This window comes from Dendrobates tinctorius, unplaced genomic scaffold (assembly GCF_039654945.1).
Source record: "Dendrobates tinctorius isolate UK_male_01 unplaced genomic scaffold, ASM3965494v1 ptg000293l, whole genome shotgun sequence".
Lineage (NCBI taxonomy): Eukaryota > Metazoa > Chordata > Amphibia > Anura > Dendrobatidae > Dendrobates > Dendrobates tinctorius.
Window position 1 is genome coordinate 8,361,693 of NW_027361960.1, and position 22,311 is coordinate 8,384,003.

At 43.4% G+C, this 22,311-nt stretch overlaps 1 pseudogene; it reads right to left on the minus strand.

Moving 5' to 3' along the window:
* The window catches only part of LOC141072952 (uncharacterized protein C6orf118-like), a 38,516-nt pseudogene extending 18,249 nt beyond the window's left edge, over positions 1–20,267 (minus strand).
* Positions 20,268–22,311: the final 2,044 nt, after the last annotated feature.

A 22,311-nucleotide genomic window follows, 5' to 3' on the forward strand; every position in this document is an offset into this window, starting at 1 on the left:
GGCGGCAACTCAGTGCATTTAGGCATGTAGACATGGTCAAGACAATCTCCTGCAGTTCAAACCGAGCATCAGTATGGGGAAGAAAGGTGATTTGAGTGCCTTTGAACGTGGCATGATTGTTGGTGCCAGAAGGGCTGGTCTGAGTATTTCAGAAACTGCTGATCTACTGGGATTTTCACGCACAACCATCTCTAGGGTTTACAGAGAATGGTCCGAAAAAGAAAAAAAATCCAGTGAGCGGCAGTTCTGTGGCCGGAAATGCCTTGTTGATGCCAGAGGTCAGAGGAGAATGGGCAGACTGGTTCGAGCTGATAGAAAGGCAACAGTGACTCAAATTGCCACCCGTTACAACCAAGGTAGGCAGAAGAGCATCTCTTAACGCACAGTGCGTCGAACTTTGAGGCAGATGGGCTACAGCAGCAGAAGACCACACTGGGTACCACTCCTCTCAGCTAAGAACAGGAAACTGAGGCTACAATTTGCACAAGCTCATCGAAATTGGACAGTAGAAGATTGGAAAAACTTTGCCTGGTCTGATGAGTCTCGATTTCTGCTGCGACATTCGGATGGTAGGGTCAGAATTTGGCGTAAACAACATGAAAGCATGGATCCATCCTGCCTTGTATCAACGGTTCAGGCTGGTGGTGGTGGTGTCATGGTGTGGGGAATTTTTTCTTGGCACTCTTTGGGCCCCTTGGTACCAATTGAGCATCGTTGCAACGCCACAGCCTACCTGAGTATTGTTGCTGACCATGTCCATCCCTTTATGACCACAATGTACCCAACATCTGATGGCTACTTTCAGCAGGATAATGCGCCATGTCATAAAGCTCGAATCATCTCAGATTGGTTTCTTGAACATGACAATGAGTTCACTGTACTCAAATGGCCTCCTCAGTCACCAGATCTCAATCCAATAGAGCATCTTTGGGATGTGGTGGAACGGGAGATTCGCATCAGGGATGTGCAGCCGACAAATCTGCGCCAACTGTGTGATGCCATCATGTCAATATGGTCCAAAATCTCTGAGGAATGCTTCCAGCACCTTGTTGAATCTCTGCCACGAAGAATTGAGGCAGTTCTGAAGGCAAAAGGGGGTCCAACCCGTTACTAGCATGGTGTACCTAATAAAGTGGCCAGTGAGTGTATATACATATACACACACACATATTCAAATTCAAAGAAGCTTTATTGGTAGGACTAAATACACATTAGTATTGCCAAAGCAAGTGTACAAAAGGGAATAGGTACTGTAGGAAAGGTGGATGGGGGCAGATCCAGGATGGGGCTATAGAAGTCCATGGCATAGGGAAGGTGGATGGGGGGGATGGGGCAGATCCAGGGTGGGGCTATAGAAGTGCATGGCATAGGGAAGGTGGATGGGGGGCATGGGGCAGATCCAGGGTGCAGGATGCAGTCTATGGCATGCGCTCACATATTGCGCTGCTATCTCCACTGCTCTTCTTCCCCCTTCATGGTGATGAAATCCGGGAAAAGATGTGAGAGTCTCCTGAAGTGAGGGTCCCTCACTGCTGAGTATTTTGGGCAGTGTAGCAGGAAGTGGGTCTCATCCTCCAGGCCCTCCTGGTCACAGCGTAGGCACAGTCTTTCCTCCCTGGGCTTGTAGCTCTGCCTGTGTCGGCCGGATTCGATGGCCAGACTGTGGGCACTGAGTCTAAATCGGCTCAGGATCTTGCGGTCTCTGGGGTCTGGGAGTTTTTCCAGGTATGGGGCCAGTCTGTAGTCTCTCTGTAGACTCCGGTACATGGTCAGTTTCTGTGAGCTGATGATGTCGTTCTTCCAGTCACTTACGTATCTCTCCTTGCCTTCGTCTACCATCTTCCTGATTCTGGCTTTTGTCAGGTTGTTGTGATTGGTGTTCTGGTCAGGTTGGGTGAGCTGTTCCAAGGGTCCTGGTTTTTGTTTCACCAACATGTGTCAGGGTTTTATGGTGATGGGAGCTTGGATTGCTCCTACGTAGGTGAGCCCGGAATGACAGTGCCCTCTTTAGAACCGTTAGGTGTAAAGGGAATCTACCCAGCTCGGCCCGGCAAGCACTGTTGGAGGTGCTCCGATGGACTTGGAGAAGCACCAAGTCAATATATGCATTCTATGTGTCCATATCTATTCTTTCGTTTCTGTTAGAAACCCTGTCATAGGGCTCCATTATATGTCCATTTTGCAAGCCGGCGAGAAAATCTCGGCATGCGGATGCCATACGGATTACATACGGATGCTGACATCAACAAACTGGAGCAAGTTCAGAAAAGAGCGACCAGAATGGTGACCGGTCTGCAAACCCTGTCTTATGAGGAAAGGTTGCAGGATTTGGGAATGTTTAGTTTGCAAAAGAGAAGACTGAGAGGAGACTTAATAGCTGTCTACAAATATCTAAAGGGCTGTCACATTGTAGAAGGATCAACTTTATTCTCATTTGCACAAGGAAAGACTAGAAGCAATGGGATGAAACTGAATGGGAGGAGACACAGATTAGATATTAGAAAAAACTTTTTGACAGTTAGAGTGATCAATGAGTGGAACAAGCTGCCACGAGAAGTGGTGAGTTCTCCTTCAATGGAAGTCTTCAAACAGAGGCTGGACAGACATCTGACTGGGATGATTTAGCGAATCCTGCTTTGAGCAGGGGGTTGGACCAGATGGCCCAGGAGGTCCCTTCCAGCTCTACCATTCTATGATTCTATGATTCTATGCGCAAAATACGCGACCACACCTTGCTTACGGATGACATATGGATCACTATTTAGGGGTCATTCATCCATATTACGCATGTAAAATACGGACCGTACTTTGCGTCGGTTAGTGTGACCCTGGCCTTTCTGCTATGGTTTGCAGGTGCATCTGAGTGACATGATTCAGATGAAACCCCCGAGGGATCCATTCACTATAATGAAGCAGCAGATGTACTCTGGACTCCATCTGACCTCTGTTTAGCGGTGTCATTCTTTTCAGAAGTGCAGAAAACTGTGGCCGACGGCACTTTTATGCAATCCTAAAAAGACAGACACCGCTGGATCACAGATCAGACTGCGTTCACAGTGTATCCTTCTGCCTCATTATAGTGAATCTTCCGCCGGGGGTTCTGTCTGAATCACATATTTCAGAGATTTACATAGAAACCCGGTGTAAGCGCTCAGCCAGAGAGCAGGATAAATGTGAGTCGAGCCTTACTGCGATCTTTGGTAGTCAGAATGAACAAATCAACAGCAGGTGAAGAATTGGTTTTATTTATTTTTTCCGCCATTCCTCCTATATGTAATTACACAACTTTATTCTTCGGATAAGTGCAATTACAGAGATACTAGATGTAGATCAGCTTTTTTTGCTTTGCTACTATCACATATGACTTTTTTTGTTGCAAAACAATGTTTTTGCATTGCCGTGTTTTGAGAGCTATAATTTTTCTACATTTTTGCAGAGTCATGTGACAGCTTGCTTTTTGCAAGACGAGTTGACAAAGTTTTTTGATCTCTTTCTAGTCCGAATTTTGGATGGCAGAATAAACAAAAACCAGCAATTCAGAATTTTTTTTAATTTTTTTATGCTCTTCTGTGTGTGGTAAAATTGATTAGGCAGCTTTATTCTTCTGGTCAATACAATTACAGCGATATCACATTTATATAGCTTTTTTATGCTTTGGCGTTTTTACACAATAAAAACTATTTTATAGAAGAAAATAACTGTTTTTGCATTGCTTTAATCTGAGAGGGAAGCACAACTGAAGACAAGCAGTCCTAAAGTCCCATAAAATATCAATTTTATTAAATGCTACATATAAAATGGTGGACAAACAGGTACACTGAAAGGAGAGGGGAACAATGCGCACACCTGTTGGACTCACATCAAACCGGGCTCACAACCCACCCATCCCCACTGCAGCAGATGATATTATATGGCCCATTTAGAAAAATCATAAAGACTGCAGAGAATAACAGAGCAAGTGCTCACATGAATCAATTATCACATGCGTTGCCAAAAATAGATCGCCATGCAGGAGCCACTGCAGGAGCGGAAGGAAATCGACCCACCCCGACGCATGTTTTGGTGCACTGAGCTCCTTCCTCAGGGGGCGCAAAGAGAGGGCGCAATAGGCATATATTTATGCCGCGCCAACCCAAAGTGCTACATCACCTTGATGGCACGGCCCGTATACACTGCTGCGGCCAGCGCCTCCCCCATGTGCCGACACCGGAAGCACGTGGGACTCCACGTGATCCAGCGTCAGACACCAGAGGGGAATGTGCCGGCCCAGGCAGGAATCGGGCAAGCGCATGCGCAGTACAGATGTTAACATTGTCGGCCATAGAGAAGAAGGGCAAATAAAAGGGCAAACCAGAAAACGAATAAAATAGAAATAAATGCAATTGGTGTCATAAAGAAAAAACTGGCATAACAATAACACACGACATAAATAGATGGACAGTGAAGAGAAGCTAATTAGCATTCAAAATTATGTTGTACATTGCAAAATACATCACATGGCCACGATGCAAAGACAATTACAAAGAGAAGATTTCATATAAAAATAGAAGGTGCACAATAGCACCACGTATGCAAAACGTGTTGCACGATTACATGCAATCAATAAATAATAGAAATGGCACACCTCCATAGACTCATCAGAGAACATATAGAAATAAATATAGAAGAATATTTCAGTATGAAAAATACATATAATTCATTCCCAAAAATATAATGGTTTTGACCAAACATCAATATGAACAAGCCTGCAATGTATTAACATTACACAAAAGCCACATGACGAATGTACAATAACTAAGTATTGCTTAATAAATAAAAGTCCATTAAAGCTAGCATACTTGAAGATTCTCTTTAAACCGGAAATCTCAAACTTCATGACGTTCTTCAATATTCAGACAATGTCCATAGTGCTATACACAGAAAAAAGATAAAGGAAAATTAAAATTAAAAACAGATAAGGACAAAAGTGCGGGCACCAGGCGACACATTGATGCACAACAGGCGGAAATCACAGAAACGTAGTGAATGATATATTTTCGTTTAGTCCGTTCGGATGGATGGTCTGTAAAGTCCAGATCCACCTGGTTTCAAGCTGGGCCAAACGTTTTGACAGATTTCTTCCCCTAATATTAATATTAAGGGTATCAATGCCATGAACTCTCAGCAGCGCATTGATACCCTTAGGCTAGTTTCACACTTGCTTTTTTTTGCAGCGCGTTTTTCCAGCAAAAAAACGCATTGAAAAAACGCATACAAAAGCATACAACTGCTGCGTTTTTTTCAAGCATTTTTATGAGCATGCATGAAAAAAACGCAGCGTTTTTATGCGTTTGTATGCGTTTTTAGTGCGTTTTTACCGCGTTTGTGTTTTTTTCCAACATTAGGTGGCCCCTCACACTAACCCAAACCATGACTTTACTAACCCTAACCCTGACCCTAACCCTAACCCTAACCCTAACCCTAACCCTGACCCTAACCCTAACCCTGACCCTAACCCTTAACCAAACCATACTTAACCCTAACCCAAACCCTAAACCCTAACTAACCCTAACCCTAACCCTAACCCTGACCCTAACCCTAACCCTAACCCTGACCCTAACCCTTAACCAAACCATACTTAACCCTAACCCAAACCCTAACTAACCCTAACCCTAACCCTAACCTTGACCCTAACCCTTAACCAAACCATACTTAACCCTAACCCAAACCCTAAACCCTAACTAACCCTAACCCTAACCCTAACCCTAACCCTGACCCTAACCCTAACCCTGACCCTAACCCTTAACCAAACCATACATAACCCTAACCCAAACCCTAACTAACCTTAACCCTAACCCTAACCCTAACCCTAACCCTGACCCTAACCCTTAACCAAACCGTACTTAATCCTAACCCTGACCCTAACCCTAACCCTGACCCTAACCCTTAACCAAACCATACTTAACCCTAACCCTGACCCTAACCCCAACCCTAACCCTGACCCTGACCCTAACCCTAACCCTAAACCCCCTTAACTAACCCTAACTCTAACCCAAACCCCTAAATTCCATGGTTAACAAAAAAAAACGCATGTGCAAAAAAACGCATACATGAGCATGCCAGTGCGCATGTATGCGCATCCATAGGCTATAATGGCCATTTTTAGCGCAAAACGTGTGCATACGTGCGCATGCGCTTTTTTGCAGGGCCAAAAAATGCAACATGCTGCGTCTGGAAAATACAAACGCACACCCCAAAAAAACGCAGCGCATGAAAATCGCATACATGCGCTTACCAGCGCGCAGGTATGCGCACCCATGTTAAATATAGGGGAAAAACGCATGCGCACGTATGCGTTTTTTTCCAGCGCAAAAAAACGCAAATGTGAAACCAGCCTCAATCTGTCAAAACGTCCTAGTGCGCCCTCTGTTTACTCCCCCCGAGGAAGTAGTTCAGTGCTCCGAAACGCACGTCGGGGTGGACCGACTTCCCTCCGCTCCTGCAGCAATAAGGTAGTATATCATGGTGATCTATTTTTGGCAACGCATGTGATAACTGATTCACGTGAGCACTTGCTCTGTTATTCTCTGCAGTCTTTATGATTTTTTTTACATGGGCCATATAATATCATCTGCTGCAGTGGGGATGGGTGGGTTGTGAGCCCAGTTTTATGTGTCCAACAGGTGTGCGCATTGTTCCCCTCTCCTTTCAATGTACCTGTTTGGCCACCATTTTATATGAAGCATTTAATAAAATTGATATTTTATGGGACTTTAGGACTGCTTGTCTTCTGTTGTGCTTGCATGTTTATTTGCAGTTTGTCCAGAATGGTCCTAGATATATATATGTGAGAGGCATGTGACATTCTTCTACTGATAGGATATAAATAAAACTCATTCATGTATAATGCGTGCCACAATTGTGCTATGTTTAATCTGAGAGCTATAACGTTTTTATTTTCCGACTGATGGAGCTGTATGGTAGCTTATCTTTTGCGGGACAAAATTACATTTTCAGTGATACCATTTTTATTTGCATTCACGTTTTTATTGCGTTTTATTTCCCTTTTCGTTCGATGGTATGATGAAAAACCATAGTTTTTTGCCACTTTTTTTTTTTTCTTTTATACAGTGTTCACTGAAGTGGTTATCTAGTGTGACAGTTTTATGGGTCGGGTCAATATGGACAATGAGATACACAATATGTGTACTTTTTTGTTTATTTTTGTTTTTTACATAAACAAATGTATTTATTGGATTAACATTTTTTTTTTCATTTTTTTGTTCCTCTTGTGATTTTTTTAAAAATAATTTTACAATTTTAAAAACTTTATTTTTACTTTTTTACCCTATCCCAGGATGGGACATCGACTTTTTCTGCCCTGATCAACATCTCAGGCAGGCAGGAGGTGTGTCCGCTCGTGCTCTGAGCAGGAGTTTACAGGCCACGGTCCCTGGGTGACCATGGACACCATTGGCACAACGCGCTCTGCAAATGGGAGTAAAGAGGGAGCTCCCTCCCTCTGCGATGCCCTTCAATGCATCAGGCATCAGCGATTTTAAATGACTGAGATCGATGCTAGCACCGATCCTGTGCGTTGCTGCAGAGTATCGGCTCTCATATAGAGCTCACACCGGCATTTGACTGCGGCGGCGCTCAGTGTGAGCAAGCGCGATTGGCACAAATTATATGTACGGCAGTATGTCGGGAAGGGGTTAAGGTCCTATTTCATGGGCCGTTAATTACACGAATTATACGCCCATTACAAATTATTGCATCTTTTACGCGTCCGAAACATAATCAAAATCAATATGCAAACGCTCACCTAAGAAACACCCTGACTCTTCAATCAAAAGCAAGGATTCAAAACACAATGTACCACAAAATATTCATGTCTACTGAACATACAAAAAGACACTGCACCATTAATCCAATTAAAAGCTGACAGAGGAAGATGTGGATCCTGAGGATAGGTAATAACTTGTTTTCAATGGGCAACCGCTTTTAGGTTAATGCACATGCAATTCATATACTATAGCAGTATTTGATGGCGAACCTATGGCATCCATGCCAGAGGAGGCACGCAGAGCCCTCACTGTGGGCACTCATGTCAGACCCATCGCCACACACGCCGCTCATTTTTCTTGTTCAAATGTATTCACATCTAAAAGACGCAAATACATTTGAGCAGTGCTGCACCGGGACTGGGGCCGAGGAGCGCCGATCAGCCATGGTGATGTGCAGCAGTGTAATAACGTCATCATGCTACTGACCTCATCACACTGTTACCTGCGCCGGGGCCGCAGAGGAGCAGAGACAGTGCGGGTACTGGTAAGAGCCCCATTAGATGTATCACTGTGAAAGGGGGCACAGTTTTGACAGAGGCAGTGTGTGGGAGGGGGTCTGCTTTATTCAGTGGGACAGTGTGCAAGTGTGTATACATTATGCAGAGGAGCGGTGTGTGTATGTATTTTGCAGAGGGGCAGTGTGTGTGTGTATTTTGCAGAGGGGCAGTGTGTGTGTGCATTTTGCAGAGGGGCAGTGTGTGTGTGTATTTTGCAGAGGTGCAATGTGTGTGTATTTTGAACAGGGGCAGTGTGTGTGTGTCTGTATTTTGCAAGTTCTCTGTGATGTCTGCTTCAGCCCCAGGTTTAATTGCCGTGTTGGCAATTTATGATAAATAATTGGGTTTTGGGTTGTCGTTTGGGCACTGTGTCTCTAAAAGGTTCACCATCACTGTACTATAGAGTACTAATGGAAAGAGTGAGATTCAAATATTGGTAGTACATGAATATCACCATCAGATGGCGATAGATCGCTACAAAAATGCATTCTATAAGCAGCAATTAGTCAAATCCAAGTGTGGCACAAAGGTCATAGTAGAACAGTAACACACAAATAAAAGGGAATTTGTCATCAGGTTTTTGGTACCCAATCTGAAAGCAGCATGATGTAGGCGCAGAGAACCTGGTTCTAAAGATTTATCACTTAACCCCTTCACCCCCAAGGGTGGTTTGCACGTTCATGGCCGGGCCAATTTTTACAATTCTGACCACTGTACCTTTATGAGGTCATAACTCTGGAACGCTTCCATGGATCCCGGTGATTCTGACATTGTTTTCTCGTGACATATTGTACTTCATGTTAGTGGTAAAATTTCATTCAAATAACTTGCGTTTATTTGTGAAAAAAACAGAAAATTTGGCAAAAATTTTGAAAATTTCGCAATTTTCCAAATTTGAATTTTTATGCCCTTAAATCACAGAGATACGGCACACAAAAAACATTTCCCACAAGTTTACTTTACATCAGCACAATTTTGGAACCAAAATTTTTTTTTGTTAGGAAGTTATAAGGGTTAAAAGTTGACCAGCGATTTCTCATTTTTACAACACCATTTTATTTTTAGGACCACATCACATTTGAAGCCACTTTGAGGGGTCTATAGGATAGAAAATACCCAAAAGTGACACCATTCGAAAAACTGCACCCCTTAAGGTGCTCAAAACCACATTCAAGAAGTTTATTAACCCTTTAGGTGCGTCACAGGAATTTTTTTGAATATTTAAAAAAAAAATGAACATCTAACTTTTTTTCACAAAAAAAATACTTCAGGTTCAATTTTTTGTATTTTACCAAGGGTAACAGGAGAAATTGGACTGCAAAAGTTATTGTGCAATTTGTCCTGAGTACGCTGATACCTGATTTGTGGAGGGGGGAACGACTGTTTCGGCGCATGGCAGAGCTCAGAATGGAAGGAGCGCCGTTTGACTTTTTCAATGCAAAATTGGCTGGAATTCAGATCGGACGCCATGTCACGTTTGGAGAGTGCCTGATGTACCTAAACAGTGGAAACCCCCTACAAGTGACCCCATTTTGGAAACTAGACCCCCCAAGGAACTTATCTAGATATGTGGTGAGAACTTTGAACCCACAAGGGCTTTACAGAAGTTTATAACGTACAGCGGTACAATTAAAAAATCATATTTTTTCCACAAAAATGATCTTTTCACCCCAATTTTTATTTTCCCAAGGGTAACAGGACCCTAAAAGTTATTGTGCAATTTGTCCTGAGTATGCTGATACCCCACATGTGGGGCTAAACCACTATTTGGGCGCATGGAAGAGCTCGGAAGGGAAGCAGCGCCATTTGACGTTTTTGGCTGGAATTGAGATCGGACATCATGTCGCGATTGGAAAACCCCTGATGTACCAAAACAGTAGAAACCCCCCACAAATGACACCATTTTGGAAACTAGACCCCCTAAGGAACTTATCTAGATGTGTGGTGAGAACTTTGAACCCCCAAGGGCTTCACAGAAGTCTATAACATAAAGCCATACAATTAAAAAATCATATTTTTTCCACAAACATGATCTTTTCACCCTCAATTCTTATTTTTCCAAGGGTAACAGCACCCTAAAAGTTATTGTGCAATTTGTCCTGAGTACGCTGATACCCCACATGTGGGGGTAAACCACTATTTGGGCGCATGGCAGAGCTCGGAAGGGAAGGAGCGCCATTTGACGTTTTTGGCTGGAATTGAGATAGGACACCATGTCGCGATTGGAAAACCCCCGATGTACCAAAACAGTGGAAACCCCTCACAAATGACACAATTTTGTAAACTAGACCCCCCAAGGAACTTATCTAGATGTGTGGTGAGCACTTTGAACCCCCCAGTGCTTCACATCAGCACAATTTTGGAACCAAAATTTTTTTTTGTTAGGAAGTTATAAGGGTTAAAAGTTGACCAGCGATTTCTCATTTTTACAACACCATTTTATTTTTAGGACCACATCACATTTGAAGCCACTTTGAGGGGTCTATAGGATAGAAAATACCCAAAAGTGACACCATTCGAAAAACTGCACCCCTTAAGGTGCTCAAAACCACATTCAAGAAGTTTATTAACCCTTTAGGTGCGTCACAGGAATTTTTTTGAATATTTAAAAAAAAAATGAACATCTAACTTTTTTTCACAAAAAAAATACTTCAGGTTCAATTTTTTGTATTTTACCAAGGGTAACAGGAGAAATTGGACTGCAAAAGTTATTGTGCAATTTGTCCTGAGTACGCTGATACCTGATTTGTGGAGGGGGGAACGACTGTTTCGGCGCATGGCAGAGCTCAGAATGGAAGGAGCGCCATTTGACGTTTTTGGCTGGAATTGAGATAGGACACCATGTCGCGATTGGAAAACCCCTGATGTACCAAAACAGTGGAAACCCCCCACAAATGACACCATTTTGTAAACTAGACCCCCCAAGGAACTTATCTAGATGTGTGGTGAGCACTTTGAACCCCCCAGTGCTTCACAGAAGTTTATAACGCCCGAGCGTGAAAATAAAAAATTCGTATTTTTTCCACAAACATGATCTTTTAGTCACCATTTTTTTTATTTTCCCAAGGGTAACAGGAGAAATTAGACCCCAAAAGTTGTTGTCCAATTTGTCCTTAGTACGCTGATACCTCATATGTGGGAGAAAACTACTGTATGGGCACACGTCGGGGCTCGGAAGGGAAGTAGTGACGTTTTGGAATGCAGACATTGATGGAATGGTCTGCGGGTGTCATGTTGCCTTTGGAGAGCCCCTAATGTACCTAAACAGTGGAAACCCCCCACAAATGACCCCATTTTGAAAACTAGACCCCCTAAGGAACTTATCTAGATGTGTGGTGAGCACTTTGAACCCCCAAGTGCTTCACAGAAGTTTATAACGCTCGGACGTGAAAATAAAAAAATCATTTTTTTCCACAAAAATGATATTTTTGCCCCCAATTTTTTATTTTCCTAAGGGTAACAGGAGAAATTGGACCCCAAAAATTGTTTTGCAATTTGTCCTGAGTAGCCTGATACCCTACATGTGTGGGTAAAACACTATTTGGGCGCATGGCAGAGCTTGGAAGGGAAGGAGCACCATATGACTTTTTCAACTCAGAATTGGGTGGAATTGAGATCAGACGCAATGTTGCATTTGGAGAGCCCCTGATGTGCCCAAACAGTGGAAACCCCCAATTCTAACTCCAACCCGAACCCCAACACACCCCTAACCCTAATCTCAGCCCTAACCCTAGCCCTAACCCAAGCCCTAACCCTAGCCCTAACCCTAACCCTAGCCCTAACCCTAGCCCTAATGGAAAAATGGAAATAAATACATTTTTTTAATTTTATTATTTTTCCCTAACTAAGGGGGTGATAACGGGGGGTTTGATTTACTATTTATGGCGGTTTTTATTTTTGGCAGCTGTCGCACGCTGAAAGACGCTTTTTATTGTAAAAATAGTTTTTGAATCACCACATATTGAGAGCTATAATTTTTCCGTATTTTGATCCACCGAGTCATGTGAGGTCTTATTTTTTGCGGGACGAGTTGACGTTTTTATTGGTACCATTTTCGGGCACGTGACATTTTTTGATCACTTTTTATTCCGATTTTTGGGACGCAGAATGAACAAAAACCAGCGTTTCATGAATTTCTTTTGGGGGGGTGCGTTTACACCGTTCCGCGTGCGGTAAAATTGATAAATCGGTTTTATTCTTCGGGTCAGTATGGTTACAGCGATACCTCATTTAGGTCGTTTTTTTATGTTTTGTCGGTTTTATGCAATGAAAACTATTTTATATAAAAAATAATTATTTTTGCATCGCTTTATTCTGCGAGCTATAACTTTTTTATTTTTTCGCTGATGATGCTGTTTCGTGGCTCGTTTTTTGCGGGACAAGATGACGTTTTCAGCGGTACCATGGATATTTATATGCGTCTTTTTGATCGCGCGTTATTACACTTTTTGCTTGGCGGTATGATAATAAATCATTTTTTGCTTCGTTTTTTATTTTTATTTTTTAAGGGGTTCACTAAAGGGGTTAACTAATGGGACAGTTTTATAGGGCGGGTCGTTATGGACGCGGCGATACCTAATATGTGTACTTTTATTGTTTTGGTTTTTTTTATTTTCAAAAAATGAATTTATTGGGGAATATTTTTTTTTTTTTTACTAATTTATTTGGCGATTTTTTTAAAATTATTTTTACACTTTTTTTTATTTTTTTTTACTTTATTACATAGTCCCAGGTAGGACATCACTGTCCTGTGACAGATCGCTGTCCTGTCACATCACAGATCACTGTGACAGATCAGCAATCTGTCACAGGCATTGAAGAAGACTTCCTCTTGCCTGCGCTTTGCAGGCACTGAGGAAGCCAGCTTCCTGCAGGCCCCCGAAGGCCCCCGTCGCCATCTTGGATTCGGGGGCCTGGAGGAAAGGAGCCCCCCCAGCAGCGCTGCACATTGCGCTGCCGTGGGGGGCTCAGGGAAGCACGGAGGGAGCCCCCTCCCTGCCGATGCTTCCCTTTAACCCCCGGTACACCGCGATCATGTTTGATCGCGGTGTGCAAGGGGTTAACGTGTCGGGGCGGTCCGTGACCGCCCCTGACACATAGTGCCGGGTGTCAGCTGTGATAATCAGCTGACACCCGGCCGCGATCAGCGGCGCTCACCACGTGGGCGCCGCTGATCGCGGTAGACGTACTATCCCGTCCATGGGCATAGGGGCCCGGGTCCCATGGACAGGATAGTACGTCTCATGTCAGGAAGGGGTTAATGGACTTTTTTGCAGCCATTTTGCTAAAATAACAGTTTCTTCTGCTGCAGATCTAGAAGTTCTCTGAATTCTGAGCTCTATATAACCCCGCACACACCACCAGGACCGCCATCAGGGCATTACTGCCAGACCGGGCCTCTCATCTTCTGCTCACCGGGGCCAGGGGCAGGTTTATGGCGGTTCATTAAAGGAATGTGAGTCCTCAGACGTAAGTTCAGTTGAAATCTATTGCCGGTGGCTTCAAGCAGGGCAATAGTCAGCAGCCGCCAGACAATCACAGGGAGCCAACTTAGTCCGGCGCGAACGTCGACGGCTTATGTTACCAATACCATGTGCCGACATGTCTACGCCTCAGACGGATGAGGAAGAGTATGCCGCTGGACTGCGGCCAGGCAAGAAGACACTTTTTTTTAAACTTTTTTGTAAAGCTGCATATGGGGGTAGGATGGGAAATCATATGGGGCAGACTGGAGAGGATGTGGGGGCAGAATGGAGAGGATATGGGGGCAGAATGGAGAGACATGGGAGCAGAATGAAACGACATGAGGGCAAAATATAGAGGACATGGGGGCAGAATGAAACGACATGGGGGCAGAATGGGAGAACATATAGGGCCCGGAATGGGAGAACCTATGGGGCCCGCAATGGGAGAACATATAGGTCCAGGAAAGGGAGAACATATGGGGCCAGGAATGGGAGAACATATGGGGCCAGGAATGGGAGAACATATGGGGCCAGGAATGGGCGAACATATGGGGCCAGGAATGCAAGAACATATGGGGCGAGGAATGGAAGATCAAAAGGGGCCAGGAATGGGAGAACATATGGGGCCAGGAATGGGAGAATATATGGATCACTGTATTACCTGTACACTGACACTATAAACAGAGCTTCTATGTCACAGGTGATCCCTGTATTACCTGTACACTTACACTATATACAGAGCTCCTGTGTATAATGTCATTGGTGATCACTGTATTACCTGTAATAATAATTATAATTTTTGTTTATATAGCGCCAACATATTCCGCAGCGCTATACAGTTTAACAGTTCATACACAACAGCCATAAGTAACAACGTTAAAGATAATACAATAATTAAAGCAAAATAAGATGACCCTGCTCGTGAGAGCCTACAAGCTACAATGAGGTGGAGGGAGGCACAAAGAACAGGTGCATATTTACAACGATGATCCAGCCATCTTGAGGGAGAGGGGAATAAAGGCTGCATGAGCTGGTCACCAGCAAGTATTTGTGGTGCTGTTGGGTGCGGTGGAGTTTGATGGAAGGTTATTCTCAGTGAAGGGTCTTGTGAGAATCATGTGGGAATAGTGGATGAGGGCAGGTATATCTCGCCCAGATTCCTTTCCTATGTGGCCTAGTCTGGTCAGTATCACACCTGCTTGCTAATGAATAATGGGAGGTGGATATAAAAGGATGCCAGGTGGTTGTGTGAGTGTCTCAGCCTGGGAACACAGAGAGCCTGTCTGTGTGAGAGACACACGTTAGTGGAAGCAGTGCCCACTGCAACTGTGGTTTGGCTGGACAGGAGAAGCCCGCCAGTTGGTAGTTAGGTTGTTTAGTTAGTGCCGGACAGGCAAGGATTTGTTTTATGTTTTATTTCCTTTTGCATTGCTTTCACCGTTAATAAACCTGACCCAGTGTCAGTTATACACGAATCCCAGCTCTGCGCCTGAGTTTCATGCTGAACGCACGTGACCTTTGACCCCAGCAAAGGCGATCCCGGAGTGTTTTATCACAGGGCTACACACACACACACACACACACACACACATAAAGAGACTTTGAACAGGGAACGTGATAGGCAGCTCTGAACCGATGTGTTTTGAGGGAGCATCTAAAACTGGAGAAGCTGTGGATAGTCCTAATTTCTTGGGAATAGCAAAAGGAAAAATGCATGTATTCAGCCTACCGTGTTTCAGTGTCCATATAGTCCATGCACGGTCTGATGCCAGGAGATGTCCAGTGCGGTTCAACTGGCGCTCAAATATAAATCCAAATCCAGAGGAAGAAGAGAGGGTCTCCAGCACCAAATTGGTGAAAAGGATAAAAATCACATTTATTGGGAAGGTTTTAAAATCATATTATTAAGCCCCCATAACAGGCAAAGCTACCTTACGCGTTTCAGACTCTGATTTCTTGGGGTAGATCATTCCAAAGGATTGGCGCAACGCGGGAGAAGTCTTGGAGCCTGGAGTAGGAGTGGGAGTCTGCAAGTCTTGGAGCCGAACCACAGAGAAACACAGTTCAACAAACGTGAAAAAATACTCTGTAAAAATGTATACTAAGCCACTCTACCAAATGCCAAGGTATACCCATCAGAGCAGTACTAACTAAAGTATTTAAAACATGACCATGTGAACAGTACCTATATGAGCAGGATTCAGAAAGGTATATATTTTTTTTAACAGCAGAGTATTTTTTCACGTTTGTTGTACTGTGTTTCTCTGTGTTTTAGTATCTTGGTGGTGTGAATAGTGTCCTACTGTAGACTTATTCACTGTGTGCATGGCCCATGCGTTTGTATTCAATTGTTCTCTTGCTTTTGCAAGTTTTTGGGAGTTTATATAGGTACTGCTCATATAGGTACTGTTCACATGGTCAGGTTTTAAATACACTGGTTAGGACTGCTCTGATGGGTATACCTTGGCATTTGGTAGAGCGGCTTAGCATACATTTTTTGCAAAAAACGTATCAACTAAATACCCTGTTTTGTTATCATCTTTTTACTAGCACTTGCTGTTTATTGTTAGGTATTTTTTTTACAGCAGAGTATTTTTTCACGTTTGTTGTACTGTGTTTCTCTGTGTTTTAGTCTCTTGGTGGTGTGAATACTGTCCTACCGACTTATTCACTGTGTGCATGGCCCATGCGTTTGTATTCAATTGGTCTCTTGCTTTTGCAAGTTTTTGGGAGGTTTCCACCCCTCTCTTGTGGGCCATGTACATATAAAGCCGTCTTACACAGCGTGTCCACATGAGACATTACCTTTCTGAATCTAACCTGCTCTTTGACAATCTGGATTCCGCCCCATCACTCCACTGAGACAGCCCTGACTAAAATTACTAACGACCTACTTACAGACAAAGCGAGCGGACAATACTCTATACTCCTCCTTCTAGACCTGTCCTCTGCCTTCGACACAGTTGACCACTGCCTCCTACAACAGATCCTCTCTTCTTTTGGCATCAAAGACCTTGCCCTATCCTGGATCTCCTCATACCTCTCCAACCGCACATTCAGTGGTGTGAATACTGTCCTTACGACTTATTCACTGTGTGCATTGCCCATGCGTTCGTATTCAAGTCTTGGAGCCGGGAGTGGAAGGTATGGATTAGTGCAGAGGTTAGTCGAAGGCCGCTTGCAGAGCTTAAAGAGCAGGTAGGCCAGTAAACAGAAATGAGGGAGGAGATGTAGGGGGGTGCTGCACTGTGGAGAGCTTTGTGGTTGAGAACAAGCAGTTTGAATTGGATCCTATAATGAATGGGCAGCCAGTGCAATGGCTGGCAAAGAGTGGACGCGTCCGAGTGCATTCATTAGCCAGATGGACGAACCTGGCTGCTGCATTAAGGATGGACTGGAGAAGGGAAAGTCGAGTGAGGGGGAGGCCAATTAATAGAGCATTACAGTAGACCAGGCGGGAGTGGATCAAGGCAACAGTGAGGGTTTTTGTTGTTTCCATGGTGTTAAAGGGGCAGATTCTAGAGATCTTCTTTCGGTGTAAGCAGCAAGAGTGGTAGGTGAAGGAAAGATTGGTGTCAAACATAACACCCAGAAAGCGCGCCTAGGGGCATTATTATGGTGCCATGCATGGAGAGGGAGATGTCAGATTTAGATAGGTTAGTAGACGGCGGGAACAGAAGAAGTTCAGTTTTGGAAAGGTTGAGCAGACATGATGTTGGAGACTGCGGACAGTCACTGGCATTCTGTAGTACAGGGGATGACGTGTATAGTTGTGTGTCATCAGCATAGAGATGGTACAGAAAGTCAAATCTGCTGATGGTCTGTCCAAATGGGGCCGTGTAGAGAGAAAGAGAAGGGGGCCAAGGACTGAGCTCTGAGGGACCCCAACAGTGAGATGAAGAGGACAATAAGTGGAGCCAGAGAACGAAACACTGAAGGAGCAGTCAGAAAGCTAGGAAGAGAACCTGTACACTATATACAGAACTCCTGTGTAAAATGTCAATGGTGATTACTGTATTACCTGTACACTGACACTATATACAGAGCTCCTGTGTATAATGTCACTGGTGAGCTCTGTATTACCTCTACACTGACAATATACACTGTGTATAATGGCACTTATTGTAATACTAGATGGAGGCCCGATGCTATCGCATTGTGAGGGCGGTAATGTCATGATGGGGGCAGGCTTTGCAGCGTTGAGAATCTATCCGCCCATGTGCTCACCCACCTATCCATTCGCTCTTTCCCTGTGTGCTGACTTCTCCCATCTGTGCTCTGTTCTTTGACCTGTCTATCCCATGTGCTATCCCCCTTGTCTGCTGTCTCTCTCCTTCCTGTGCTGTGTTCTCATGTTACGTGCTGTCCCGTTTGAGCTGTCTCCCCCTGTGCTCTGTCTCTCTCACCCCTGTGCGCTTTCTCTCTCCTCATCTGCTGTCTTCTCCTCTCATGTCATCTCTTCTTTGACCTGTGTACCTCATGTGCTCTCCCCCTTGTCTGCTCTCTCTCTCTCCACCAATGGGCTGTCTTCTATCCTCATGTGTTCTCTCATTTGAGCTGTCTCCCCGTGTGTCCTCTTTTCTATGTGCACTCACCCCTTCCCCTGTGTTAAAATAGACAGATAGCAGCGGTCATATTAAAACTGCGCACGCGCTCCTTCTGTACAAGGATGTGCGGCAGTCAGTAAATCATTTGGCTGATCCTGGCAGCGGCGTGTTCACAACGGTGTTCCGCTGGTGGTACCGCGCAGGAGGCTGTGTACGGCGTATACAGTGTGTGTTATGTACGGCATATACAGAGTGTGTGTGTAGTAAGTACGGCGTATACAATGTGTGTGTGTGGTGCATACGGCATACACAGTGTGCGTTTGTGCGTGTGGTGCGTACGGCGTATACAGTGTGTGTGTGTGTAGTGTGACGGTGTACCACGCAAGAGGCTGGTACCACCAGCAGTTTTCATATTGAGACACCCATCACTTGAATGTCCCAATATGGCGGTTGGTGAACTTCCGCCGCTTGGAATTCTGTGATCCAGACACATCTGGATGGAACAAGATGTGAAGACATTACAAGGTAAGTATATATTAGATTAGTATTATTTTTCTTTTATTAATGAACAGTATTGCAGTATTCTGTCACTATGTGGTGATAATATGCGATCTCGTCAAAGTATGATGGTATTTGTCCCTTGTATATAGTATTATTGTTTATTTTAAAACATGTATGTTACAGATTCCCTTAAAGAAAAATAAAGAAAAATATTCCTAAAAAGAGTATTGGGTATTTTAAAAAATGTTTAATAGGTTAGAGTAGGACCCGGCTGACCTTAATTTCTTTTAGAATACTTCCAAACACAGCAGAATCCTTGCAGATTTTTTTGAATGTTTCACTGAAGATTTGTAGCCGAGCGAAATGAGGAGGCCTAATGTGGGCAATGTTCATAAGTTCCTGAAACATCAACAAAAAATAAACGATTATATATTTTAGAGCTTTAAAGGGAACCTGTCACTAGATTCATTCCGAATGGACTATTGGCAACTTGAATCAGAGCTTAGCTAGGATGCTGCAGCAAGGTATATTTTACTATGAAAAGCTAGGAACCATAGGGAGAGACCTCTGTAGTCCAGCGAGGGCCACAACCATTTTCTCCCTCTCCGCTTCCAGTTGACTGACAGATCCCTCCATATGTGAATAGCAGACAGGTCCCCTTTAATAATTCTGATTAGGAAGGGGCAACGAGAGGCCATTTAAAGGAGCCTCATTTTCTTTATTATTATGCTCACACCTTGGTTAGCTTCTTCTCATCCCTTTCAACAGTAATGTTCTTGTAGAAATCTTTTGATATGTCTTTCTTTTGAAGAATCTCTCTGTCAAACTGTAAGAACAAACTGAACTGGTCAGATTTTATAAGACCAGTGAAGTAAGCTGGAAGAAATCGATGTTGCTTCCTTTAATCCTGGGATGTCTGTGGTCCCGCAAACGTCAGTAATTTTAGTTCAGGCAGTATCAGCTCCTTATTCTTTGGTGGTGATCCCCTAAAATTGTTTTGTTCTGGATTTTCTAGCCATGCTGTTTGGGACTGAGTGTCTAAAACAGAACTTGCAAATGGTGTGTTAATTGGTGTATATGGGCCAGATTGCTTTACGACTGGAGAACCTGCAAAACTGGACTTGACCTCAAGATCCCTATTTACAAAGTTGATCTCGGGTGGAGCATTTATAAAGGGATCTTTCATTTTCTTAATCTTTTTATTGTGCTGAACTGTACCACTTTTCCAGAAACTCTTCTCTTCTAGAATCAGTGGCTTGAAAAGATGATTATGGTTAAGATGTCCGGCTGTATAATCCCAAGTATCTTTCTTATTCGCTTGTTCTGTGCCATCCAAAAGTGCATCAAGGGGTTGGATTCTGGCCTCTTGCTTTGCTTTTAACATTGGTTTTAACATTTTCTGAATCGATATTCAGCTAAAACATGCACCACCAGGCCTGGAAAACAAAAACACACTGATTTAGCTTGGATATGTGGAAAAAAACCAAGTACCTGCAGCTTCAGATTATCAATTGTTCTATACCAAGCAATGAGGCATATTTTTCAATATTGTTTAATTTTTAGAGTGTGTCAACTTAGGCCGGGTTTACATTAGTGTTCGGGGGTTCTGCATGCGTCCTGCGTACCTGTCTTCAACATTGGGTACGCAGGACAAGCGGATGTATGTGGATATGTCGTTTTGACGTGCCCGCCGTCCCCACAAAACGCAACTTGTTGCGTTCCCATGCAGTCGGCGGGCACGTCAAAACGACGCATCCGCATACATCCGCTTGTCCTGCATACCCAATGTTAAAATAGGTACACAGGATGCATGCAGAAGTATGCGGAAGTAGGCAGGGCTTAACGGAGGAAGTACGCAGCCCTCCGCAGAGCCCCCGAACGCTAATGTGAACTTAGCCTTAATCATTTAAGAACCACAGAATTTTTTTTTATCACTTTCGCTTTTCCCTCACCTTCATCCAAGATTTTATTTTTTTTTTTTTTAACATTAACGTTTGCTGGCAAGCTGTAATTTTGAATGGCACCATTCATTTTACCATATAACGTACTATAACACAGGGAAAAAATATCCAGGCGGGATGAAATGGTGAAAAAAATGCAATTCTGCCATTATTTTTTGGGTTTTGTTTTACAACGTTCACTTTGCAGTACAAGAAGCATGGAAACAGGATTGTCCATGGCAGTCTAATTTTGGCGATACGAAACTTGTTAACTTTTTCTTTATTTTTTAAGTGATGAAAAACGTTCAGAATACTGCAAAAACTTTTTTTTTTTGCTTTAAGTCACCATTTTACAAGACGCGTAACAATTTTATTTTTTCTGCTGCCCTGGCTAACTGTTGGTGAGCTAACATTTTTATAGATACCAATATCATGCACATACGATGCTTTGATGTCTTATTACATTTTTTAGGTGAGGTTCTTTTTAGGGACAAGATGTAACCAAGAAAACGCAATTTTGCCGTTTTTATTTTTTTTCATTATAACTTATCAGTCAGGTTAATTAATTGCATATTTTAGCAGGACGGACTTTTACAAATGTCGCAATACCAAATATGTTTTTTCCTTTATTGTTAACAGTGGAAAGTGGGTGGATTTGAACTTTGTACTTTTTTACATTTCTAAAAAGAAGTATTTTTTTTTGCATTGTTTTGAACCTGTGGTGGTTTGATTGCTTATAATTTATATTGCAATACCATGGTACTGCAGGATATAGAGAAAATCTCGGTCTCCTATTGGCAGATCCCCAGGTGTCACAGTAACCCATCATTCCCTGTGATCATATCACAGGGGACCGATGGGAGGCCCTTCACATGAGAACCAGAATATGTTCCATTTAAATGCCTCTGCCAGAGATTGACAGATTTAAATGGTTAAGAGTGGTGGCCAGAACTCGGCACCAGCCGTGGCCGTTAGAGACAGCTGTCAGCTATGTAATATAGCCGATGTCTGCAAAGTGTGGAGGGAGCTCAGATCCTGAGCAATCGTCAGACCTGAGGACATGAATACACAGTCCTTTTGTGAGAAGGAGTTAAAATGCTTCAGACATATTACAGTGGCCACGGTGTTTGATTTTTAAAATTAACATTTTGGCGAACATGGTCACAATTTAGGCCAAGCTCCATCTTTCACTAAACCACGCTCTTTACCAATAAACCACACTGTGTGTATCGGGCACAGAACGCTTCTAAAACACATGATAAATGTGGTGCAAGTCATGAAAGACAGTTTTTTGGTGCATGTTTAGCCAGAATTCTGGTGTATTTAACATAGTAAAATCCCCCTCTTACAAAAAGGAAATTAAATAACAAATGCAACATCTAAAAACACCAGTAATATCATGGCTACAGGGGCTCTGATGATTCTGCAATCTGCAGATACTTTATTCACTAAACACACAGGACGGTACTATGTTCACCATCGGAGCCCTCTTGACATGTCCCCGTGTAGACTTGCAGGGCCTCTTGGTACCTGAA